Genomic DNA, 27311 nt, shown 5'->3' with positions numbered 1-27311 from the left:
CTTGGAGCCCAAGAAAGTAAAATCTGTCACTGCTTCCATTTCTTCCCCTTCTATATGCCAGGAAGTGATGGGGCCAGATGCCATGATCTTCGTTTTTTTAATGTTGAGTTTCAAACCAGCTTTTGCACTCTCCTCTTTCACCCTCAACAAGAGGCTCTTGAGATCCTCTTTGCTTTCTGCCATTAGGGTGGTATCATCTGCTTATCGGAGGTTGTTGATAATTCTCCCGGCAATCTTAATTCCGACCTGTGATTCATCCAACCCCGCATTTCTCATGATGTACTCTGCATATAAGTTAAATAAGCAGGGTGACAATATGCAGCCTTGTCATACTCCTTTCCCAATTTGGAACCACTCGGTTGTTCCATGTCTGGTTCTTACTGTTGCTTCTTGACCCTCGTACAGGTTTCTCAGGAGATAGGTAAGGTGGTCTGGTACTCCCATCACTTTAAGAATTTGCCACAGTTTGTTGTGATCCACACAATCAAAGGCTTTAGCGTAGTCGATGAAGCAGAAATAGCCACTTTTTCTGGAATTCTCTTGCTTTCTCCATGATCCAGCGAACGTTGGCGATTTGATCTCTAGTTCCTCTGCCTCCTTGAAACCCAGCTTGCACTTCCGGTAGTTCTTGGTTCGCATACTGTTGAAGCCTAGCTTGTAGGATTTCGAGCATCCCCTTGCTGGCATGTGAAATGAGCGCAATTGTGCGGTAGTTTGAACACTCTTTGGCATTGCCCTTCTTTGGAATTGGAATGTAAACTGACCTTTTCCAGTCTTGCAGCCATTGCTGAGTGTTCCAAATTTGTTGGCATATTGAATGCAGCACTTTAACAGCATCATCTTTTAGGATTTTAAATAGCTCAGCTGGAATACTGTCATCTCCGCTAGCTTTGTTGTTACTAATGCTTCCTAAGGCCCACTTGACTTCACTCTCGAGGATGTCCGGCTCAAGTTCAGTGACCGCACTATCATGGCTATCAGGGACATTCAGATCTTTCCTGTATAGTTCTTCTGTGTATTCTTGCCACCTCTTCTTAATCTCATCTGCTTCTGTTAGGTCCCTGCCTTCTTTGTCCTTTATCATGCCCGTCTTTGCACAAAACGTTCCCTTGAGATCTCCAATTTTCTTGAAAAGATCTCTAGTCTTTCCCATTCTGTTGTTTTCCTCGATTTCTTTGCATTGTTCATTTAAGAAGGCCTTCTTGTCTCTCCTTGCTATTCTCTGGAACTCTGCATTCAGTTGGATATATCTTCCCCTTTCTCCCTTGCTTTTTGCTTGCCTTCTTTCTTCAGCTACTTGTAAAGCCTCATCAGACAGCCACTTGGCTTTCTTGCATTTCTTTTTCTTTGGGATGGATTGAGTTGCTGCCTCCTGAACAATGTTATGGACCTCCGTCCATAGTTCCTCAGGCACTCTGTCTATCAGGTCTAATCCCTTAAATCTATTCCTCACCTCCGCTGTATATTCATGAGGGATATGATTTAGGTCATACCTGAATGGTTTAGTGGTTTTCCCGACGTTCTTCAATTTAAGCTGAAATTTTGCAACAAGCAGCTCATGATCTGAGCCACAGTCAGCTCCAGGTCTTGTTTTGACTGACTGTATAGAGCTTCTCCATCTTTGGCTGCAAAGGACATAATCAATCTGATTTCGATATTGACGATCTGGTGATGTCCATGTGTAGAGTCGTCTCTTGTGCTGTTGGAAAAGAGTGTTTGCTATGATCAGCGTGTTCTCTTGGCAAAACTCTATTAGCTTTTGTCCTGCTTCATTTTGTACACCAAGGCCATGCCTGCCTGTTATCCCGGTGATTTCTTGACTTCCTACTTTAGCATTCCAATCCCCTATGATGAAGAGGACATCTTTTTTTGGTGTTAGTTCTAGAAGGTGTTGTAAGTCTTCATAGAACCGATCAACCTCAGCTTCTTCGGCATCAGTGGTTGGGGCATGGACTAGAATTACTGTGATGTTGAATGGTTTGCCTTGGGTTCGTACTGAGATCATTCTATCGTTTTTAAGATTGTACCCCAGTACTGCTTTTCCCACCCTTTTGTTGACTATGAGTGCTACTCCATTTCTTCTAAGGGAGTAGAACAGTTACAGTTTACAGTTGTTACTGTTCAAAAAGGATTTTATCATTCCCTCTATTTCAGGTGTTCTGGCTGTGAATGCTGTTGCTTATATAGCCAAAACAGCACAACAGAGAAGGCTTAGGGGAACCCCAAGGTTCACAGAAGCACAAAAGAAATCTGTAGAGAAGAAACTCTAATGGGAGGAACTTCCCCCACCCTCAAAAAGCCAGTCTGAGCATGCCCAGTGGCCACAGAATGCTGAAACTGTCGGGGTGGGGATAGAATGGACAGATAGGAAACCAGTTAGAATACCATTTTAAATGTTCAAAAGGGACTAAAGGAAATCTTGTTTTAAAATTCACCATGATTTATTCATATCGACCATTAACCACTGGGACAAAACTTTCAAACAAGCAAAATAGTATGTAAAAATATCAGGCACATTCAGATCTCCTTTACCATAAGGTTTTTGCAGTGTTGTCACTGATGCCCTTTTATGATTTTCCCTTTCATTCAAAACTAGTCAGTAGGTTTTTGCCACTTCAAACTCACCTGTATCAGTACATTTTGAAAAACAAAGCAAGAACAACTTTGGGAAGTTATTAATTTTTAACATCAAACATCTCCCAGCTAGAAAGGATTGCTATTTAGCCCACTCTTTAAGTCTATTGATATGTTATTTGCAAGTGGTGCACAATTATTCAAACACAATACACTGAAGATAATAAATAGGTTTTTCAGACCACGCTATACCAATACGATTTAAATTTGCTCCTTTTGTATGGTCAGCAAGATTAATATTCACTTATCTGTCTTCATGTTAGTCTAATATAAAAATGTTTATGGATATAAATTTATAAAATTCAGTACTTCCCTTAATGATTTATAGTGCCATCTTATTCACATCTACATGTAAGCAAGTTCCATTGGTTCAATGGGACTTACTGAGGTATGTGTATATAGGATTACAGCCTTATTTATTTATTTATTTATTTATTTATTAATTACATTTCTTGGCTGCCTTTCAGAGCAGAAACCCTCCCAAGGCAGCTTACAGCAATAAAATACATAAAACAGTTAAAATATTAAAAGCAATAAAAACATAAAAATAAAAGCAGTAATAACAACAGCAGCAGTAACAGCAACAACAGCAGTCATATCAAGAGAAGGTGACGGTAAAATAATATGTTTTCAATGCCTTCTTAAAAGTCTGCAATGATGGAGCATGGCAGACCTCTGATGGCAACTAGTTCCAAAGGTGTGGGGCCAGTGCAGAGAAGGCTGCCTCATGTGTGAACACCCACCTGACTGCTCTCAGGGGTGGGCAAATGAGAAGGGCCTGTCTTTCTGATTTTAAAGTGTGGGTGGGCTGATATGGGTGAAGGCAATCCTTCAAGTAACGTGGTCCTAAACCGTTTAAGGCTTTGAAGGTCAAAACCAGCACTTTGAATTGGGCTGGGAAACTCACCGGTAACCAGTGCAGCTGGCAAAGTATAGGCATTATGTGATCAAATCGTCTTGCCCCACCAATACTTGGGTGGCCGCATTCTCCATGAGCTGGAGTTTCTGAACTGTCTTCAAAGGCAGCCCCATCTATAGTACATTATAGTAGACCAGCCTGGATGTCTCTAGTGCGTGGATAATTGAGGCAAGGTCTGTCCTCTCCAGATAGGGCTGCAGCTGCTGTGCCAGCCTAAGCTGGTAAAAACCACTCCTGGACACCACAGCCACCTGGGCTTCCCCAGTTAGCTCAGAGTCTAGAAGGATTCCCAGACTGCACACGTGGTCTTTTATGGGGAGTGCAACCCCATCTAAGACCAGTTGTAAAGCTCTATCCGAAGTAGTTGGTTTCCCAACCCACAGTACTTCCATCTTGTCTGGATTAAGTTTCAGCTTGTTCACCTTCATCCATCCCCAAACAGCCTCCAGACACTGGTTCAAGAGTTCCTGGGATGCGCAGATGGAAACGAGAAGTAGAGCTGAGTACCATCTGCATACTGATGACATTTTAGCCCAAACCTCCTGATGACTTCCCCCAGCTGTTTCATGTAGATGGTAAAAAGCATGGGGGACAAGGCAGAACCTTGCGGCATCCCAGAGGCTAATGGCCATGGGGTGGAACAGAAGTCCCCCAGCACCACCTCTGAGACTGCTCCTCCAGAAAGGGCTGGAACCACTTTAAAACCATGCCTCCCAAGCCCAATCCAGATAAACAATCCAGAAGGATACCATGGTCGATAGTATCAAAAGCTGCTGAGAAGCCCAGAAGAACCAAGAGGGTTGCACTCCCCCCATCCATTCCCGGCCTAAGTCATCAACCAGGGTGACCAAGGCTGTTTCCATCTCATAACGAGGCCTGAAACATGATTGGAATGGAACTAAGTAATCAGTTTCATCTGAAACGGCTTGGAGTTGTGAGACCACCACATGCCCCAGCACCTTGGCCAAGAATGGCCAATTTGACACAGGGCGGTAGTTATCTGAAACCATAGGATCTAAATTTGGTTTCTTCAACAAGGGCCTCACCACAGCTTCTTTCAAAGCTGTGGGGACCTCACTGTCCCTCAAGGAGGCATTTACCACCTCGGAGGTCCAGATATCCAGCCCAGCTCTGGCAGATTTCACAAGCCAGAATGGGCAAGAATCTAGGGCAAGTAGCCTTAGTTATATTCACTATTGAAAATGTCATGCCACTGGCATATCATGATATTTTAAATGTGTATTTTTCAAGTTTAACACCTGCTATATTAGGGCTGATAATGACAACTGCAGATGGTCTAATACTAATCACAAATAAGAAATTAAAGAACCATGTCTAGTCCTTCTTTGTAAAGATATGCTTTCTAATTGTTGACAACTAATTGTCTGATTGGCAGTTAACTATAAATGTTCTTAACACATTAAAAAAGGTGTTTCCAAAGTTCAAGTACCAAAGAATTTTAAATATAGCCACTTGGCTCTATCAAAAGCCTTTTCTACATCAAATATTAATGTAACTTCTCTCTTGTGTTCCTTACATTTAGCCATTATGTTCAGTGCCCATCCAGCACTAACCTTTCTACAATAAAACCCATTGGTCACCAAACATCAAACACATAGTTTCTTACTACTTTATTGATTCTGCCAAAATTGTAGTCAGAATCTTATAATTCTCAGCAGAAGATTGGTCCGTATGATTCTGTTAATATCAGGACTGTCCTATCTTTGCAGATTTTGATATCATCATTTCATTCTATGTTCCTGGCATCTGATGTGTAATTTGGCATTACTTACATTCTTGTCGATGGAATATATGAAAAAATGACTACTTTATGTATTCAACTGAGAACCCATCTGAACCCAGATACTTCTTTCCTTTTAACCACTTTATGGTTTATCTTATCTCTTACAGGGCTAAGGGACTTCCTAAAAATGTTTTTATGTTCCCTCATTTAATTTAGAAATGTCTGTTTTGGCAAAGGACTGATTTAAATCTGTGTCTTGTGGATGCTTATAAAATGCTATGAATTCTACTAATATAACTCCTCACTGAGGTTTTTTGGTTCTCTCATCCCTAGAGGAACAAGTTTCTTCCTTTGTTCTCCTGCTAATCTCCCAGCTAGAAATTGATCAGCTTAGCCATCTCTCTCAAAAAACTTTTGTGTAAGGCTTTTGCTCCTTATTAACTCTGGTACTTTCTTTTACTTCCTCCAATACATCATTACCTGGATTATTTTTATTATGTTGTAATAATTCTCTGACCTTTTGAATTAACTCTATCTTGTTTTTGTTTCTCAGTTTATTTATACAGGAAGGCAAGCTTATGATCAAACCCTTTACATAAACTATACTATTTAGGATGCAAGTAAATGGGTGTATACCAAAAGTAGTGTTAATACTGAAACACTCTGCTAAATTAGCATTTATTAGACTATTACAATTAATAATTGTAACAGTTACTCTGAAGTGTAGGTCAACAGCCTTTAAAATAAAATAAGCCCATGAAATTTATTAGTCTACAAACATTTATACTGGTTTGCGTGCCCAAACATACTGATATTAAACATTTCTGGCACATCAATGGCTGAGCACATTCGTTCATTTAGAAATCTTACATTGCTTGGTCTCCTCAGGCAAATCTTACTCACCGCAGGTGAACAGGCAAGATGCTATTTATAGACTGAAACAGCATGTCTGAGCCTCCCATATCAAAATCTAACATTATCCACAGCATAGATACCAGCCATACAGAGATACTTCGAAGATACAAAAGAGTGACAAGCTGGTACTCTATAAATTAGAAATGGCATACTAATTATACTTTGTTTTTACAGGATGCTTTAGTGCACTTCAAATGCTTTATGCACACCATCCTGTGAGACAGGTTGGTATTATCCTAATATCACAAACTGTTGGATGCCGAGGCTGTGGGATGCTGAGGCTTTGCTTTTCTGAGGCTATCTAGCAAACTAATGGCTGAGGTGAAAGTTGAACTGGCATCTTCCTACCTCACAGCTCACCCTCTTAGCTATAATGCTACACCAGCTCTAAAGGCCACTTCAAATGTTATATTTTTTTCCTGAATATATGAAACATGTTGGTGTAGGAGAAAGCTTATAGTATGCTAAGCAGGGTCAGCCCTGGTGAGTACTTGGATGGGAGACCACCTGGGAATCAGGCTTGCTGCACTGAGCGGGGGGTTGGACTCGATAGACTTGTAGGCCCCTTCCAACCCTATGATTCTATGTGAATCCATATCACAGAGCTCCTACTATTAGGCAAAGTGAGCCAACTGCCTCAGGCAGCAGAGGCTGGGCACTGGCCCCCAGTTGTTCCTTCTGAGCCCAGCCATTCCCCTCTCTTGGAGGACAGAGCTTTGCAGGCCAAAGAGCTGTCTGTCCTGCAACCCTTAAACTAGCCTTCTGCACACAGACGGAGGACACTGTCCCATCATCAATGTTCAAGTAAGGTGCAACTGACAGTCCAGTACATGGAATGGAACGAGGGGACACTACCTTGTCCTTTGCCTCCAGCAGCAAAATGTCTTGGATAAACCCTGCTATATGAGTACACAGACATGTGTTGGAATGCTGTGTCCAGCTTCCCAGCACAAAAGCATGCAATAAAAGACACAAGAGTGATTGTGCATGTGATGATGATTAGCCATGTTTTCATCCCTGCCCTCCCACACACTGAACTGTTGAAATGGAGTAGAGATTACAACAATTTAGGGCCAAGCTAGACGTGATAGAGGCAGCCAGGTTTGTTTATTCCTGTATCTTCCCTGTTTATATATACAGGAACATAGGAAGCTGCCTTATACTGAGTCAGACCACCTCACCCAGCATTTTCAAATTGATTGGCACTGGGGTTTTGTGCACACCTTGTGCACACAAAACAGGTGCTCTACCACTGAGCTACAACCCCTTCTATATAACTCAAGCTATGGACGTACGTTTTACAACAAAAAATGCATGCAGTTGGTGAGGAAGGGCCTCCCTCTTTCCCCAGCCCTGCCTTGCGGTACTTGGTCATCTGAAGTGCTTTTCTCCCCTCTCCAGTGTGGGTCAACCAATCCAGTGCAGCAACACGACATTGGGGTGGGGTGAGAAAGTTCAGCTCCCCTCACCTGCATATACCTTTTGTTGGAAAATCAGACACACACTCCTTTAATTAAATTTCTTAATCGCCCATCTGGTCGGTCACCCGGCCACTCTGGGCGATGTACAATGGTACAATTTAAAACAATAAAATTATACATTAAAACATTATTTAAAAATACCCTAACCCACCCCAAATGCCTGCCTGAATAACCAAGTTTTCAGTGTGTGGCAGAAGCTCATTAAAGAGGGGGCATGGCGGAGTTCCCTAGGGAGGGAGTTCCACCTTCCACTTTATACGTGGGGCAGACATGTGAATAAGCAAACATGGCTGCTCATATCCACTTTGGCCATAAGGCATGCCTCAATAATCAAAAGAGCATCTCACAGTCACAGTCCAGGTACAAGGATGTATATTGTGTTCTGAAGTGGGGGAAGAAGAGACCCAGAATTCAAACTCGGATCCACCACAGAAACACAAGACTGTATTCAGGCCTTCCTGCAAGATCTGACTGTTTACTAAATTAATCATGCCTCCTGTTGCAAATGCTTCATATCTCCTGAATTCTAGACTCAAGGAAGGATTCTTCTCAAGCAAGCTTCATGTTTTGTAGACAATATAGTCTGTCAAAGTGGGAAAAATGGGATAGGGCAAACAGCTAACCCTTCCGCAAGATACCCAGAATAATTCAAACACGATGGAAATCAATTAATTTGTCTACAGCTCCAAGCATGTGTTCTGTGGGAGGCTATATTGATCTCTTAAAACATCTCTGGCATCCAGCCTGGCCTTGTCAGTTATACACAAGCAAGAAAAGATTTGCCAGCAGGTGCTAAGAGAAGCAGTTGACTGATGCAAATCATCATGATTAGGAGTTTCCCTGGCAAACGCTGCATTTAACTTAAAGTGCTCTCTCTCTCTCTTTCTCTCATGCACACACGCGCACACACACACACGTGCGCACACACACGCACACTCATGCTCCCTATACAAGATCTTGAACTTCTGGCAAAAATGGAAGGTCTTGGGGTGTCTGTAGTTACACACACACACACACACACACACACAACACACATACACACCTGGTAGAAATTAGCACAGCCAGTTTTGCAGATGGCTTTTAGTTGCAAGACTGTAGCTAGCCATAACTAGTTTGTGTGTGTGTGTGTGTGCATGCGTGCGCACGTGCAACAGACTCATATCTTCCACTACTTTACCTTCCAAGATTCAACATTTCAAAATCAATTGTTTCTGGACCCATGCAAGCTTAACACACAAACACACACTCTCGTGTGCATGAATTCTGGCAAAAACAAATTTGTGATTATATTTTTCTTCATAAGACCTGATAAACGATTAACTGCTTTCAAGAATGGTGGTGGAAAGATGAAGTTAAATAACGTTATAGTTCATGAACTTGAACACTTTTCTCCACACAAGAAGTCAACTCCCTCATATCAAGGACTAAAGAACAAGGGACGATAGTGAATCTGAACAAGAGTTACTTTTAGAGTCCTGGATCACTTGATGAAATTCCAAGTGCTCAGCCTGCCTGCATCTGACTGACAAGTCATTGTTGGGGTTGCTCATAGTTGACCACAAAGTAGCTTATGGCTCCTGCACACATAGAATGTATGCACTAGATACTATACTAGGAAGTGGCTTCTGCAATTACTTCCATACTGCTGTACATCTACTAGTCATATACAGTTAATTTTGGAGAAACGGCATACATGCCAACATTAGAAAAAAAATCTGTAGAGAATATTTAGGCATTGTAGGACAGACCATCATTCTTTAATAGATCTCTACTACACAATTTGCAAAAGTAAATCCACAAAATTATTTTTAGAAGAAAGGATATTGTAAATATTTGCATTCATTTCACATTCCTCAATAAAGCCAAACCAAAGCTATTTTTATCCTGCCAAGCGTTAAGGATTAACAGCCAACTTGAAATGTTTGTTTGCTCCGTTCGTAAGCAATAATTTATTGACTAGCAGCTGTACTCTTGCAAACCTTGTTATCTTTAGGGGAGCTACAAGTTGTAAAAAGTACAGTCTAGCAACTCAGCTCTTACAAAGCTTATCCTGCTTCTCTTACAGCACAATCCTATGCATGTTTATTCATAAGCAAATACCTTCATGTTCAATGGGGTTTACTCCCAATGCATAGGATTGCAGCCTTAATAGCCAACAATATCATCTTGGAAAGATCAAGGGCAATATAGTGGTAATGCTTATGATTAAAATCAAAACAGCAAAAGTACAGGGAGGTAGACCAAATTCAGAAGTTGAAACGGCAAGCTGTTTTGCAGAGAGGAACAGTTAGCAAGTCTATCAGGGGTAAACTGCAGTCCAATACAAAAGATGGAAAAGATGGCTTAAAACACAGCAAAAAAGTAAAACAAGCCCCCCCCCAACCTCCACCAATGAAAATCTAATTTTAAAATCAAGGGCTCCTACACCCTGGATTCAATAAGAAACATATCCTGTTTATCTAATGAGCTGGCATGCTTTCATTTGTTTTTCTGCAAACTACGTTGTTGTTGTTGTTGTTCAGTTGTTACATTGTGTCCGACTCTTCGTGACCCCATGGACCATAGCATGCCAGGCCTTCCTGTCCTCTGCTCTTTCCCGGAGTATGCTCAAGTTCATATTCATTACATCGGTGATGCTATCTAGCCATCTCATCCTCTGCCATCTCATCTCTTCTCCTTTTGCCTTCAATCCTTCCCAGCATCAGGGTCTTTTCCAGAGAGTTTTCTCTTCGCATTAGGTGGCCAAAATATTGGAGCTTCAGCTTCAGGATCTGTCCTTCCAATGAGCACTCAGGGTTGATTTCGTTTAGGATTGACTGATTTGACCTCCCTGCAGTCCAGGGGACTCGTAAGAGTCTTCTCCAGCACCACAGTTTGAAGGCATCAATTCTTCGGCGCTCAGCCTTCCTTATAGTCCAGCTCTCACAGCCATACATTACTACTGGGAAAACCATAGCTTTGATTATATGAATCTTTGTCGGCAAGGTGATGTCTCTGCTTCTTACTATGCTGTCTAGGTGTGCCATAGCTTTCCTCCCAAGGAGCAAGCGTCTTTTAATTTCATGGCTGCAGTCACCGTCTGCAGTGATCCTGGAGCCCAAGAAAATAAAATCTGTCACTGCTGCCATTTCTTCCCCTTCTATATGCCAGGAAGTGATGGGGCCAGATGCCATGATCTTCATTTTTTAATGTTGAGTTTCAAACCAGCTTTTACACTCTCCTCTTTCACCCTCAACAAGAGGCTCTTTAGATCCTCTTCACTTTCTGCCATTAGGGTGGTATCGTCTGCGTATCTGAGGTTGTTGATAATTCTCCCGGCAATCTTAATTCCGACCTGTGATTCATCCAACCCCGCGTTTCTCATGATGTACTCTGCATATAAATTAAATAAGCAGGGTGACAATATACAGCCTTGTCATACTCCTTTCCCAATTCTGAACCACTCGGTTGTTCCATGTCCGGTTCTTACTGTTGCTTCTTGGCCCTCGTACAGGTTTCTCAGGAGACAGGTAAGGTGGTCTGGTACTCCCATCCCTTTAAGAATTTGCCACAGTTTGTTGTGATCCACACAATCAAAGGCTTTAGTGTAGTCAATGAAGCAGAAATAGACGTTTTTCTGGAATTCCCTTGCTTTCTTCATGATCCAGCGAATGTTGGTGATTTGATCTCTAGTTCCTCCGCCTCTTCAAAACCCAGCTTGTACTTCCGGTAGTTCTCGGTTCACATGCTGCTGAAGCCTAGCTTGTAGGATTTTGAGCATCACCTTGCTGGCATGTGAAATGAGCGCAATTGTACGGTAGTTTGAACACTCTTTGGTGTTGCCCTTCTTTGGAATTGGAATGTAAACTGACCTTTTCCAGTCTTGTGGCCACTGTTGAGTGTTCCAAATGTGTTGGCATATTGAGTGCAGCACTTTAACAGCATCATCTTTTAGGATCTTAAATAGCTCAGCTGGAATACTCCACTACTTTGTTGTTAGTAATGCTTCCTAAGGCCCACTTGACTTCACTCTCTAGGATGTCCAGCTCAAGTTCAGTGATTGCACTATCATGGCTATCAGGGACATTCAGATCTTTCCTGTATAGTTCTTCTGTGTATTCTTGCCACCTCTTCTTAATCTCATCTGCTTCTGTTAGGTCCCTGCCTTCTTTGTCCTTTATCATGCCTGTCTTTGCACAAAACGTTCCCTTGAGATCTTCGATTTTCTTGAAAAGATCTCTAGTCTTTCCCATTCTGTTGTTTTCCTCGATTTCTTTGCATTGTTCATTTAAGAAGGCCTTCTTGTCTCTCCTTGCTATTCTCTGGAACTCTGCATTCAGTTGGGTATATCTTCCCCTTTCTCCCTTGCTTTTCGCTTCCCTTCTTTCCTCAGCTACTTGTAAAGCCTCATCAGACAGCCACTTGGCTTTCTTGCATTTCTTTTTCTTTGGGATGGATTGAGTTGCTGCCTCCTGAACAATGTTACGGACCTCCGTCCATAGTTCCTCAGGCACTCTGTCTATCAGGTCTAATCCCTTAAATCTATTCCTCACCTCCACTGTATATTCATAAGGGATATGATTTAGGTTATACCTGAATGGTTTAGTGGTTTTCCCTACATTCTTCAATTTAAGCCGAAATTTTGCAAGAAGCAGCTCATGATCTGAGCCACAGTCAGCTCCAGGTCTTGTTTTTACTGACTGTATGGAGCTTCTCCATTTGGCTTTTCAAAATGATGTCTTATATACATTGAAGTCAAGCATATGCAGTAAAGTATTAGGACTATTCTCCCCCCTGCCTAGCAAGTCCTTGGGCAGAAGCCTTGTACTGTTAAACTCCTTGAGCAAGAACAGTATTAACCTCTTTGGTCGGTATAACACCTACAGCATTGTTGCTGCTTAAAACATTACGTAGCAGCAGCATAGATGAGGATGTTCACGTTGTACAACTGCTGCAGAGTTCCTGGAAGTCAGGCACTGATGCAATTTGAGCTATGTAGAAGTGTGTCCAAGGCATTCTTCAAGTACCCAACAAAACTCACCACCTCTCTACTTAATTTAAGTAGAATACTTAAGTCATAGCTTGCACGATAACTCTCTACTTCTTCAACCACAAAGACCACAACTTACCACTAGCCATCTGCAAGAGAGTTATGCAATCCTGTAAACTTTTCAAAACAAAGAAGTTGATGCTTGCTTCACTACAAATCCAGGAAGGACTATGTGTGTTTTAAATACTTCCTAGTCTTTTTCTAAATCTTATGTTTGTCATGCTCATGATTCACAACCTGGGAGGGCGGGGAGGGAAAAAGATTTCAACTGGAAGAGAATTAAGTCTGGCAGGTCCATTAGCAAACTCCCAATGCACCCATACTAACGGCATACTTAGTGGGCAGATCGAGTCCTCACCAAAAAATCTCCCTATGCTCATTGCTTCCGAATTCCCAGATGCAATTCTGTGCCTGATGATTCTCTAATTTACAGTTCTAATTGCTTTTTGAAACTAGTCCTGAGCAGCAGCCAAAGCTTTTAAGCATTTTACTTTCCAGCTGCAGCCTCTTAATAAAAAAGACTGAGTGGTGACGAGATCAGTACGGATAACCACAATGTGAGCAAGCTATGCAGAACCTTTTATCCATGTAGTTTTGTCAATGAACCTATATTTTGATCTTGAAGTGACCTCTTTCCCTTCCACGCTTCCACAGGTCCCAAGCTGAAATGGACCAGCTGATATGGCAAATGCATTTGTGGATTTTAAACAAGCATTCAGGATGTCAAAAGAGGTTTCAAGTGGGAAGAATAAAATAGATTAAGACCTCAAATCCCTATTTGTCGAAAGAGATAAATTCCTCTCCAGCTTTTATGCAGCCTTCTTGTTTGAAGTTTATGAACATAAAAATGGATGCCAACCCATTAAAATACAAAATTAGTGCAATAGTCCTAGCTTAATCTTTGTCGTTCTAAAAGACTGACAAATGCACAGTAAGCGGCTCACTGGTGATTGGAGAGGAATGTACAGATTTCTCTCATGGTAAAAATGACTAAGGGCACAATCCTATGCATGTTCAGACAGAAAAAAGTCCTACAACTCCCAGCATTCCTCAACCAGCACAGCTGGCTGAGGCATGCTGGGAGTTGTAGGACTTTTTCTGTCTGAACATGCACAGGATTGCATCCTAATACACTGGGGTGCTGAATTAAGGTAGCGAAAAACATTCATCATTAAAAGGCCACTTCTGTATCTAGTGACCAACTGGTACAACCACTTAACTGATTCCTAGGATGCCGGAGGAAGAACAGAACAGGCAGGCGTCCAAAGCTGTTTCACACTGGCAGCATGAAGTCAGATACTCTAGAGAAAACTGTCCAGCTGGCATCAGGCTTCAATATCTACTGTAAAGTGGTTTAGCAAGTGACCCATTGTGGCACCAATCTATGACAAGACTACATACATAATTAAATTTTAAAGGCAGAGGCTTCTTTTCCTTTGTGCAGTAGCCTGGATCATGCCTTCAGTTTATAACCCAAGGCAGTTTTCTTTAAAAAGACAATGTCCCTGCTACTATCAAAAGGCATACATTTACTACTAATTAAATTGCTTTTCAGTGTTCAGGGCCTATAGTCAGCCTGGAAAAAGGAACCTTGTGTTGTTCAGGTCTGGGTGGGAGTAGAGCAGGGCAAAGAGGCAATTTTCAGCAGACATTCTATTTTCAAACTGCTCTCAAGCGTAAAACTAAATTTATAGCCTCATTCAGTTTACCCAGTTTCTAGTTCCTTCGTGTGTGTGTGTGTGTTTAAGTGTGGAAGCTCAGCCTTTTTGGCTTCTTTTTTTGATCTTTCAAACTTATAGGTATATGTACTTCTGCATTCTTCATAGCTCCAACAACAGCATTCTTCCTCCCCAGTTCAGTGAAATCCTTAAACCCTCACCTCTAGGTATAAAGTCAACCACTCAAAGGCAATGTGGTGTTAGGAAAAGAGCTGACTGCAGGGACACTGCACCATGATGCCATCATGTCACATATTGAGGAAGTAACTTGCATGGATGTGAGGTGGGTTATGTGAAGATCCATATCAGCTATGGTGTAATATCACTTGCATCATACAAGGTGGGCGGGCCTATGTGATGCAGCCCACTGTGTACAATATGACAACATGCAGGCCATCTGCAGCAGTATCCGGTCTTGCACCATTTGAGTTTCTCATCTAATTATTCACAAACAGCACAGCCTTGCAGTAAGCTACCCTGCTAGTGAGAGGAACCTTTCCTTGACTGCAAGGGGCTTGCTGGACACGTTGCTAAAGATGACACACAGGTGCATCTCCCCCCTCCCCCCACTTTTAACATCCGTTGTACTCATCCTGGAGTGCCACAGTAAGTTTAACAAGAGTTTACACCATGAATGATCAGAGCCTTGAAAGCAGTGGTTTTTAAAATGTTCTTCCTTCAGGGATCCACTTCCACGTTGGCTTGTCTAAGAAGGAACCCTTGTATGTTTTCCACAACCGCCCTGTATACTAAAGAGCTCCTAGGGTGCAAACTCCCAGTTTGCATGATCAAGAACTAACTCAGTGAGCCTTGGGCAATTACGCTCCCCCCTCTCTCCTCTCCTTCCATGCAAAAGAGAAGGGGAGGAAAAACAAACCTCACCTGAGGTCCATGGTGACTCATTACTGATAACCAAACTATAGTTTAAAGATGATAGTCTAAACTGGGCCACTGTTTACTAGGGGGCATGCTCAATTTACAAGGGGTGATGGCCAGGCCTGTTTGGTGTCATTGCTGTCCCATGTCAACCAAGTGCACACTCCAAAACAGCCTTCCCCAACTTGCTGCCTTCCACGTGTTTGGGACTACAGCTCCCATCAGCCCCTGCCAGCATGCCAATCATCAGAGATGATGGGAGTTGTAGTCCAAAATCATCTGGAGGGCGCTAGGTAGGGGAAGGCTGCCCTAAAACATACTCAAGAGTCTCCCGAAGCTGCACACTGCAGGGAAAAGTCAATAGTCATGGGCCTGCTGTCTTACTGCCTTTAGGAATCTGCCTTGATTCCTCCCATGACTGACATTTTGGAGAAACCCCAGAGTTCTCTGGAACACAATTTGGAAAGCCCTTTTTTTAAAGGTTTGGACCTGCCATGAAAATAGCCACAGAGCCTTCACCTGCCTGAATCCAAAACAAAATCAAATGTATCTGCCCAAGATAAGCATGTTTAAACCACTTCTTATTAGCCAAATACATCAGTATTTGGGCCCAGATTACCAAAGAACCATTTTCTCCCACTCCAAGCTGCTTGCTCCTCAAGTTTTGTGGGGAAGGCTGTTCTCTATATCCCAATGGTGGCTGAGATCTGTCTAGTTAGGGCACAGGAGAGGGCTTTCTCTGCAGCTGCACCTAAATTATGGCAGGAGGACCCTTTGGCTCCCTTCTTGCATTCTGGCACATAGTTAAGATGTTTTTATTCTGGCAGGCATTCGGCCTGCTGGGCTGAGGTGTTTTAGTGCTGACCCCGTGTTTCTAAAGTTGTTTTTGTCTGCTGTATTTGTCCCTGTTTTATGATTATTGTTTTTACTGTATTGCTACATGTTTATTACTTTTTCTGTAGTTTTAAACTGTTGCAAGCTGCCCCCAGCATTGTAGCTGTGGTAGAAAGACAGGATAAATCAACTGAAAACAGACATGCGTAGGAGCAGACATATCTGAAGCTCGGTGTAAGGCAGGGATGGAGAACCTCTTTCAGCCCGAGGGCTGCATTCCATTTCGGAGAAACTCTTGGGGGCCTCATTCCAGTGCTGAGCGGGACTGAAGGCAAAGAGGGTGGAATCAAGGGCAAAAGGGGTGGGGGGTGGGAAAAGCAAAAAAAAAATAAAATAGTAAAACCCGCATATTTTCACTTAAAGCTCTTGCTGCCAATAACTAAGCCTTAGAAGAGGCATTTCGACCTTTAGAATGGGGAAAGAACTGCACAAGAGCCAGGAAACCACCAAACAATAAGTGGTTGGGGGAAGGGTGTGGGGACAGGGAAAAGGGTGTAGCCATCTGAGGAACTCCAGAGGCTGGGTTGGGACTCCAGCTGGGTCAGATTTTGCCCTGGGCCGATTTGCATGATGAAACAGCCCACTATGGCTATCTAAGCTACGGTGGGCTGTGGTGTGTGCCGGGGGCCATTTAAGCTGTGGCCCCGGCTTGTCATGTCATCCGAACCTGGGCAGTGGATATTGCGTGAGGGTTGAACAGCCCTCGCATAACCCAAGGCCTGTTTAACCCTTGTACAACCCCTGCTGCCCGGGTTTGGATGACATGACAAGCTGAAGCTTGAATACTTAAAAACTGTCTGGCACACAGTGCAGCCCACCATGGCTTAAACAAGCCACGGTGGGCTGCGGTGATTGTGTGAACCGAGTCACTGTGTCCTCACACTAATAGCTACCAAGTGCGCTTTATGCTATCAAAGTGTAGTCTTACTATGGGTTATTTTACCCTTCAGCAAACATATCAATATGCTCCCAAGAGATACAAAGTCAACGTAGCATTTCTACATAACCCTTAACCACAGGAGCCCAAACTTTGGGAACTAGCAATTTTAAAAAGCAGCAGCTATTTACGTGCCTTGCCCTAGCTCCACATTACAAAGTGGTTTTATTTAACAAGGTTTTATTACAGTGGTTAAATTATAGCTTTGTTTTGCTGGGCTTTCTGTGTCCCCTATACTCATTCCTTTTACACAAAAAATTCTTAATTTGTTGATGTTTACTCTCAAGGGAATCTTAGAACCATGATTTTCTTTTAATGCACACACTGCTTTTTAGCCAGCAGATAAAGATTATTCAAGAGAAACAGCTGGTAGCTCTAAAACACAGTGGCTTGGTTTGTCAGCAAGTCTCATTAAGACCGCGTGAGATGCAAACAAGATGCCACATTTCTCAAGAGATTCACCTTCAAACAGTCCTCTGGGGCTCCCTTCAGAACAGCAAGATCCATCAAATCCCAGTTGCTGATCCTCTATATGTCCCTACTAATCTCCCAATACTGTGTTTGCTGTTAGAACATACATCCTCACTTGGATAGCCACCAGCTTCTAGAAAAGACAACAGAGTTGCTTCAGTGACTCTCCTGGGATGCTGGTGCACAATGTGCAAACACAAGCTCTACATTAGGGGGCTTTGCACCTACAACCATGCACAGCTTTGTGCCTCCTTATTCTGTGTACAGGGCCTATGGATTATTTATTTACTATTTATTTGTTACATTATTATCCCGCGTTTCCTCCAAGGAGCCCAAGGCGGCATACATGATTCTCCTCCTACTCTCCATTTTATTCACACAACAATCCTGTGAAGTAGATTAGGTTGAGAGGCAGTGACTGGCCCAAAGTGGGGACTAGAACTCAGATATCCCAAGTCCCAGTCCAACACCCTAACCACTACACCATGCTGGCTCTTGAGTGAGCTTTATGTCCACATCGGAGCCCTGGGGAACTCTGGATGGTGGCCAGGGTCATTCTACGTAGCTGTGTCGTTGGGTGGCTTGATAATTTCTGAGTCACATCAGAAATACACCACAGCTTGAATTTTCATATTTTTGAATTGGCAATTTTCATATTTTAGGGAATTAGTGTAACTTGTGTCATTTTACCTTGTTTTGTGGGCAAATCATTACTCATAGATGCATAATATTGCAATCATCCTTTGAGAAATCTTAATATGCAGCCCCAAATAATGAGCAATGAATGAGTTGGATCTCTTTCGGCTGGATCTAGTCCTTCAGATTTTTGCCAGTTTGCTTTCCAATAAAAAAATATATTTATTTTTACATCTATATCCCGCCTTTTTTCCTCTCATAAGGAATCCAAGGCAGCTTACATGGTCCTCCTCCTCTCCATTTTATCCTCACAACAACGCTGCGAGGTAGGTTAGTCTGAGAGCCAGTGACTGGCCCAAAGTCACCCAGTGAGCTTCATGGCCAAGTGGGGGCTTGAACCCAGGTCTCCCGAATCCCAGTCCAACACTCTAACCACTACATCATATTTGTTCTTAGTGTGGTTCCAGTAGGTGGCAGGAGGATATTCTGCATGCCCGAAAAAGCTAAGGAAGAGCTGTCAGTCAAACCAGGCAGCGGTGTCTCCAGCTCAGCAATGGAAAGACACACTATAGTACCATCACCACCACCACAGTAGTGATGAGCACTGCAATGACAGAACACAACACGATAATATTCCCAGAATAAAGCTGTCTTGAGAGAAACCCCTTTGTACATTAAGGTCTCAGAAGCCTGGAAGGACCGAACTAAAGGGTCAAGATGCTCTTGTTCTGCTTATGAAAACAGGAAAATACCAGTAGCAGGAGGGCATTCTACACTCCAGGGTGTACAAAAGCAATGGTAAACTCAAAGCCAAGCTTCTCTACCCTGCACACTAAATAAGAAAAGTCTGACTGCAGGACCATTTGCCTACCATCTGCATCTGCAGCAGCTAGCCTTGCAACACTTACTAAATCATTAATATATGTATTAATACATGTATAATGACCGTACAGATTTACAAGTTCACTTTTAGCATAGGGCCACTGATATAATGGCATCCTCACCCAGCTCTCCACTATACACATGCTGGGCTCATGTGTGAACTGGCCCGTAGCAGCATCCCTTCCTCTCTCTGCAGTGAGTTCCTGGTAATGAATGAGGTCCCCAGTCATTAAGGCCAGCATCAGTTGTCAAGACAGTTTCTTTATTGGCATTTCCTGGAGAGGCCTGTGCAGCTGGTCTCAGCACTGCCAGGATTACTAAACTTCCTCAGGCACTACCACCTTCGTCCAACTTTTTGCCATTAATTACCTTTTGGAATGTTAGCAGAAACCAAGGCTATCCCACGCCTTGCACAAAGACATTGGGATAGATGCCATTATTAGATACAGCGGTAATAGAAGACTCTGTGATGGACCCCTCCTGATCAGGATATGAAGATAAGTCTCTGTTAGGTCAACAGATGGCAGAATTTTTTGTCTCCCATAGCACCCACAAGGACTTACAATGTTCAGTCCATTGTAAATCTGAACTAGTCAGTCACTCACTTGAAATCTTCAGTCTCTTGAGAAAGATGAAATTAAGTCTTAAAATATGCTGGACGATCTCTGGAAAAATACTGGTTCTATGGCCTATAATGTAAATCACTGGACTGATTCACAGGCAATGTTTCCAATCCTTTAAGGGTGCAATCCTATGAAGATAGTCAGCAGCCTTCGAACTCAGAGGCTGCCAGGTATCCAAAGCAGGGTGGCTGGAATGCAGAGGCAATTGTCACCTCCGTTCCCCACCTGCCCTGCATTTCTGCTAGATGGCTGATTTCACCTGCCTAGCAGCAGCACTTCGAAGGGGGAGGGAAGGAGGCTGGGCCGGCCATAAGAAATTTTGTGTGGCTGTTGCCCCAGTGTCCTCTGCAACCTGGGAATGCCCCCCTTTCCTGTCTCCGCACTCCATTTCTGAGTGTGGAGATGTAGCCAGAACCATGTTGGCTCTGAGGGGGTAGGGAGCGCAGTTTCTGGGCTCCAAGATCAGAGCCCTGTTTCCAACCTTGGAGCCCAGAAAACAAACAATCCTATGTCCCCCCAGACACTGTCCACTTGCCATGCTGCTGGGCTTATGGGAGTTGTAGTCTGAAGCACCTGGAGTGCACCAGGTTGGGGAAAGCTGCTCTAAACCATGGTTTGGAGGATAAAGAACAAGTCTTACTATGGTTTGTGCTTGCCCTTCAAACCCGAATGGGAAATTACCATTTGAAGCTGGTTTCCAATCCTGGTTTGGAGGGCAAATGGAAGCCATAGCATGCCAGTTTGAACACAATGGCAAACTGTAATTCATCTAAATGAAAACCCAAATCTTGATCATTATCCTCCAAACCATGGTTTGGAGGACTGGGAACCTATGCATAAACCAGCCCAGCACCCAAGATTCATGTTGAAATGAGAAGCTCAGAAACCTTGCCTGTCCTCTATGAAGACTATTGGAGCTATCTGGGAGCAGGAGCTTGTAGTCCAGTTCTCATGTACCTCCAGTCAATATCTGTGGCACTGCTCCCTGCTCCCATACCTTTAGAAGTGAGGTGGTGGCACAGGAGACAAGGTCTTTTTAACTGTGACACTGCAGTCATGGAATGCCCATCCAAGGGAGCAAGCAGTGCAAAGCTGGTTATCTAAAAAAGCTTTGGGATGTTGATGATGGATATTGCTGAACACTGTTTTATTGTGAAGCTGCTAGAACTGCATTTTATGTATTTTTATGCTGTTTATTCTTTATATTTTGTCATCTCAATTCATTTTGAAAGCCCCTCCTCCATGAAAGAAAAGGGTATCAAATATAGCAATTACATAAGCACGAAAGAGCAGATAAAATCTGTACCTGAACAGTCCCACTTCAGCCTACAGGTGGAGTCTCATAACTTATTATTCCATTATAACCCCCACCCTCTCCAAATATTCCCTGCATATAGGAAACTAGCACATCAGGGAGAATACTTTGTCAGAACCTCTCTGCCTGACATGCTAGTTTTCTCTGTCTATGGACTGTAATTTTTTGTGTGGAAGACCATTTAGTCATGTAATCTGAAGTGGTACACTCCAGAAATAGTTTTGTTATCTCTTCTGTTGTTTGGGCAAATGAGGCTGCAGAAGTCTCCTGGAATTATTAATGGTTTTGTTCAGCATTTTGGTCTATAAGGAAAGGGCAACCTGGGGCACAGAATGACCTTAAAGTTGAAACCACAAAGACTTTTCTTCATTATTATTATGAAAAAGTGAAAACTGGGATTTTCAAAGAAGTGTCTTGCGATGAGAAGGATGAGGACATAACAGGTCAGTTTCACTATTTTGTATATCCACCACACAAGTTTCCACAGCATAGAATGACAGTTCTGCCAAGTCAGTAGAAGATTAGAATGAAGTAGAGCTTGTTCTGGTATGACACCAGGAGAGATATTAAATGCCCCTGGAAGCCTCCAGACCAGTTTGTTGGAAACTCAACTCCTTAAAGAGAAGGGTGGGATTTTTAAAGAGATTTCTTAAAGTGAGTTAAATTCACAAAAAAGTGGAACAAAATGTGGACCGCCCAAGTATCAACTTATCCCCTTTGTCATTAGTCCTTCTGTTTATATACACAGGCTCTCAAGCCATGAAAGAGGTTTCCTGACTTTGCAACAAAGATGTTGCCAACCTTGAAGTGGTCCGAAGTCATAAATCAGGCCCATATAAGACAGATCACAAGGCCTTATTTTCTTTTTAAGAAAAAAGATGCTAGCTTTTCTTGTTTCCTTCTTTGTTCAAGAATACTATAGTCACATTTGCCAGCTTTGAACAAGAACCACAAAAGGACAAATGTTAATGAACTCTTTTGACGTTAGACTAAATCATAAGTTATGTGATGAGTCTTGGGGTTCTCTTTGAATTTACGTAAAACTGAAGTTTTACCCCAATCATTCCAGGCGCTGCATATTAGCAAAGCAAATCCTAGTGGCATCTTCCCATGGTCTGGATAGCACAGCTGAAGATGACCCTCAATATATGAACACAGCGGGGAAATTCATATGGTATTTTGCCCCAAACCAGTTTTTAGTGGGTTTGACATGTGGAACTGGTCTTGTGAATGGGTCAGTATGCCATACCTGCTTCAACTCATCTTTGAAAACTTTTCAGGGCATGATACATTGGATCCCTCACAAAACCACTTGGTCACTCCAAAATCCACTGACATTAATTCTTAATAGATCAACATTGTTACAAATAAGACTCATCAGCCAACCATGTATTTGGGAAAATCTCTCTCTCTCACTCTCACTCACACATACCTCATGTAAGATGGCTTCTAACTTAAAAAGCAACATTTTCATCTCCAGTAGGGATAGTTTAAGCCACGCTTCGCCTTAGGCCTAAACTCAACAGCTCGGTTTAGCTCTTTCCAATATAGACAGATGGCAAATGGAAATGAAGTTAGAATTCACAAATGGATAATTAACTCATTTCCATTGCTTAGTGAGCAACAGATGACAGGTTAGGAGCAACATGTACCATTTTCATAAATAAAAACAAAGGATGGGGATTAGGAAGAAAACACCCTCCTGTCATCTCCAGAAACTTCCACTAAAATAGGCTGGTGATAGGCATGAGAAATTGTCACAGGACTGGAGAGTAATAGTACAATAGCATAATAATGGCTACTTCCCATAACAAACAACATAATGCATTACCTAGCCCTAGATCATATTTTAGACACAGAAGTAACACATGGGAGACAAATGGGATCAGTTCTTTGCCACAAAAAAGTGTGATGTGGGGAATGATTGCAGAACGGAATGCAAGCAGGCAGGCAGACATACCAAAAACAAACAAAAAATCCCTTTTGAAGATTCCCAGAAAAACATTGTAATACAAGGAAGCATGGGAAAGAACACAGCTTTAAAATGAAATAAAGTCACAGGTTTGTGGGCGTGATGCATTCAGAACAAGGTACTCTCTTGATTAATTTGATACGACAGTAAAGATAGTAGTTTAATTTGAGATCATTAAAAAAAAAGCCTTGGCAGAAACAGATGAGAAATCCAACCTTTCAAACTATTAGCCACTTTGGCCTAACAGAACTCTTCTTGCAGCCCAACCAACTGCCACTGCAGGTGTAAAATGTGTGTGCTGGGATCTCCCTCATAACCCTTGTGCTGGCAACATGTTAATATCTTCTTTTAAATTGTTAAATCCCAAGTAAAACACACCTACTAGCCAATATATCTTCAAAGCCTCCATCCCAGTTTATTTTAGAAATCCAGTTAGAGGGTGGGGGAAGAGAGATAGAAAGCACTGATTTAATCTATAGACAGGCTTATGACAACAGCCTATATTTATCTGAACTTCTCTTCCCAGTTGATGTTAATATGGCATCAGAAATGTCTCATATATGTGCTCAGAGAAGAGCTGCCCTAGCTAGCACACACATTATGGAAGTATAACCCCAATGGCCTGAACATAAAGGAACATATTTCTTTGTATTAACCCCCCCACACACACACACACAAATATGGGGGGCGGGGGGCGGGTACAGTCCAAAATGGGAAAGGAATGTTTAAACAGCTTGTATTCAAATATGTATAGGAAACAAAATACATTTCAAACCCCAATTTGCACTGACCTATGTACCAAATTCCCCTTCATCCCTGTACAAATAAATCTCATTGAACTTTTCACTCATGGGGTTTCTGACTTGGTATGCATGGCCAAAAATATCTCAGGCCCTACCATGTTCTTACATGCTTTAGAGCAGTTGGCTGCATTTCAGAGGTCTTGTACAGATGCCATTGGTGAAAGGTTTCTGAATCCTTTCAGACAAGAACAGGGAATGCAAAGGTGTATTTATATAAAATTGCTGGTCATGCTCTGTTGCTCTAATGTATAACACAATAAAGCAGGATGGCATATGCAAGAAGTCAGATTCACAAACCCATTAAGCTGGAGTATTTGTACTGAAACGTATTTTCTCAAGCCTCAACACATTTATTTTAAAAGAACCCCACTGATTTCACTGAAACTTCTGAGTAAGCAGTTTCTGGTCTTCAGTCTTGATCACACTAGTTGACCGGAGCAGTGTGCATATTGCAATTCTGCTATTCATGTACAGGTTTTGGTATGCAATGCCAAACGGATTTCTAAGGATGCTGCAGGGATCCTTCTAGCATCCTAAGAATCTGGAGGTGATTTAAAAACAATTGTGTTTCTAGTGACTAGTCCTTATGGTTGATAGAACAAGTTTAAAAGTATTTGTAGGTAATGCCTAGTGAGGTTTCAGAAGTTCTTAGAGGGGCAGAAAAGAGAGAAAACGGGAAGAACAGGATTTGTAGCAGTCAGGGTGGGACTGTAATGTTGTACCTACATCTTCGCTTCTTCCTATAACTAGGAGAAGAGCAGAATAAGCTATGCAAAGCAAACATATATGCAGATTTCCTTAATTTGCAGTATACATACATAAGTCACAAACAATCTTTTCTTAGCACTGATATCCAGAACTGGCCTACAGCACAGAACACCCCACCCCCTTCTATCTCCCTCTCTCTCTCTCCCTCTCTCGTTTAAGTACAGAATACACACAGCGATGGTCAATGAAATGAAGTTATGATGGAACAGAATAGTGAATAGTTAAGGAATGTGACCGCAGTCAATGACAGTGGGGAGTGTAAATATACAGGGCACAATATACTCTAGCTCCTGAACTCTAGAGCCATTTGTAAACGCTCAGAATCCAGGTTCTCGGAGAAATCAGCTAACCTTTAAATTCAGCATCCTAGCTGAAGGGTTCTGCAGTTTGATTATGTTCCAACCAATGTAAACCTTGCAGCATGCTGCGATTCACTGATGTCATACATTGATTCAGAACACTGCATTGGTGCCTTACACAGTGATGTCACTTTATCTGTACTGCACCGAATAGAGTACTTGTCTGGCAAATAAATGGATATTGAATATAGGCAAGATATCAAGCATGCCATGTATGCATTTATCCTAAGAGGTACTCTAGCAATCTCACCATCATCAACCCTGGCACAAATCCAACTATATGTTGGAGTAAGCAGCCACAAGGATAATGGTATCAACATAACAGGAAGGATGTGGACCATTTTTGCCACACAAGATGTCATGCTGATAGTGCTAGCACACAACTCTACCACTTTTGCCTATCGATGCCAGATCACAGGAGCTGGATAAGTCACCCACGTTTGCTGCCTGCCTAAAACTGCAAAAAAAATAAATAAAAATGAAACGAAACACAATAGATTGTTTGAATGAATACAAGATTAGCAAATTGCGTTTATAATTTGTTACTTTAAAATATTTGGTACAGAATTTGGGTTTCCTGGCATACAATGTGGTATTTGTTGCCCAGCATACTACCTGCCCATCCCATAAAGATCTGCAGTGCATTGCATTAGGACTAGGGCACTAGCTGCCTTAGAAAGGTCACCGTTGTGCCACCATGCTTGTTGTAACAGTCACCACTCAGACTTTTATAAGCTCATTATATCATTATACAGCCTTTCATTGGCTAAGATTCAGTTTATAACTGCCTGCAGTTTCCAATTTGCAAAATGGTAGTGTATGAAATCAACGTATTTCTAAGGATGCTGCAGGGTATGGTAGAATAGAGAGATCCCTGCAACTGTTTGAGTACACAGAGATAATTAAGCTGCTCTAAATTACCAACAGCAGCTTGAAGCAGCCAACAGAACTAAAAGTTCTCTCTGTTCTGTTATTAAATAGGATTGATTTAAAATGGCAGTTCACAAGAACGGATGGCCATTTTGTAAAATAAAAACTGCACTATTGCAGCAGTCGTCAGTCACCTTCACACTCTTGCCTCTGCAGTGAAAAATTGGTAATGGTATTACATCCAGTTTTGACATTTCTGAGGATATTCTCTGCACCAATAACCTGGATAGGAATCCAAAGTGCTTTCCTTAACAAAAATGTGTTGAATTTGTGTGCTATTAATCATTCATATTGCCACTAGAAGTAGGTGGTTACAGAATTGATTTCTAGTTCAAAATGGAGCTGTTTTGATTAAGTGCATTTTCTTCCCTTTTTAAAATTGTGGTTCTAGAATGAGTGTGAACTCTTTTTATCAGGAATGTGTCCGCAGCAGCCAACAGCAGCTCATGTTTTGAACCAGCAAGATGTACTATGCCATAACAGAGTAGCTATAAACAATCAGGCAGGATGTATTCAAGAAATGCAGCAAACTGGGACAGAAAAACCTTTTTTTAAACCATACCCTCCCGAGGATAATTGTCCTTTGTAAATAGAAGTTACTCCCAAATTACAAGAGCACAGCACCTTCTTTCAGATTGAGTCCTACCAAGGTTTCATAAACCATCAAAATGAATGCTCCCCCCGCCCCCAATGTGTAAAGTTTACAGATTTTGTCATTTCCAGACTCCTTCCTCACTGTGGTGATCAGCTTTGGCACTGCTTCAGTTATTTGGAAATCTCTGTTTTGTTCCAAAATCTAGATCATGGTTCTCAGAGCCATTCTACTTCAGGGAAACCTTTCCATATTTACTTGTCTAATGAGGAACTCATCCTACAGGTCTGACATGGAACCCCTGAATGTTAACAGTCCTGGGAGATGTTCTAGTTAGTGTGTGAATGCAAAGTATATGAAGATCTACTCAATTGCCTCTCCCCCCTCCCAACACCACACTTTCACAGTTGCATATTAGAGGTGGTATCTTTTAGGGAGACTTGTCTGCCATCAAAAGGCTTAGTGAGACTACATCATCAATAAGCCTATGTTAAGAGTTGGAAAGCTGAAGCTGGTGGCAACTTTCCTCCCAAATGTGGGAGTCACTACTCGTTATCAACTGGAGCATTGTGACTGCCAGAACTGGTTGCTTATTATTTTCCAATAAGGCACCTTTGATAGTGCTACCAAAACCCAAGCATCAACAACACCATTACCAAGGAAGTGTGTATTCCAATACTGTTAACCTGTAAACGCCACATAATAGCACCACATAATAGAAAGGCATCTGTTTCAGTAGTGAGTCACTTCATTGGTGACTAATTTTGACAGCTTTAGGTTGATTTGAAAACCAAAGTATCATTACATCTCCAC

The 27311-nt window shown here is 42.2% G+C and overlaps 1 protein-coding gene across 5 annotated transcripts in view; it reads right to left on the bottom strand.

Moving 5' to 3' along the window:
- LOC146353562 (cyclic AMP-dependent transcription factor ATF-7) overlaps nucleotides 1-27311 on the bottom strand; it is a 136418-nt gene that overhangs the window by 58628 nt on the left and 50479 nt on the right. Inside the window, exon 2 of one of the 5 annotated variants that reach the window (XM_084836728.1) lies at nucleotides 1494-1699. The exons of the other annotated variants lie outside the window; for them this stretch is intronic. The gene's annotated coding sequence lies outside the window, so the exon portion shown is untranslated. The remainder of the gene's footprint in view (nucleotides 1-1493; nucleotides 1700-27311) is intronic. 5 annotated transcript variants of the gene reach the window in all.

This window comes from Heloderma suspectum, chromosome 2 (genome assembly GCF_057233095.1).
Source record: "Heloderma suspectum isolate Gila_16-S chromosome 2, 16-S_ref, whole genome shotgun sequence".
NCBI lineage: Eukaryota > Metazoa > Chordata > Lepidosauria > Squamata > Helodermatidae > Heloderma > Heloderma suspectum.
The sequence above is the reverse complement of the archived record's forward strand: the minus strand, read 5'-3'. Positions and strand labels throughout refer to the sequence as shown.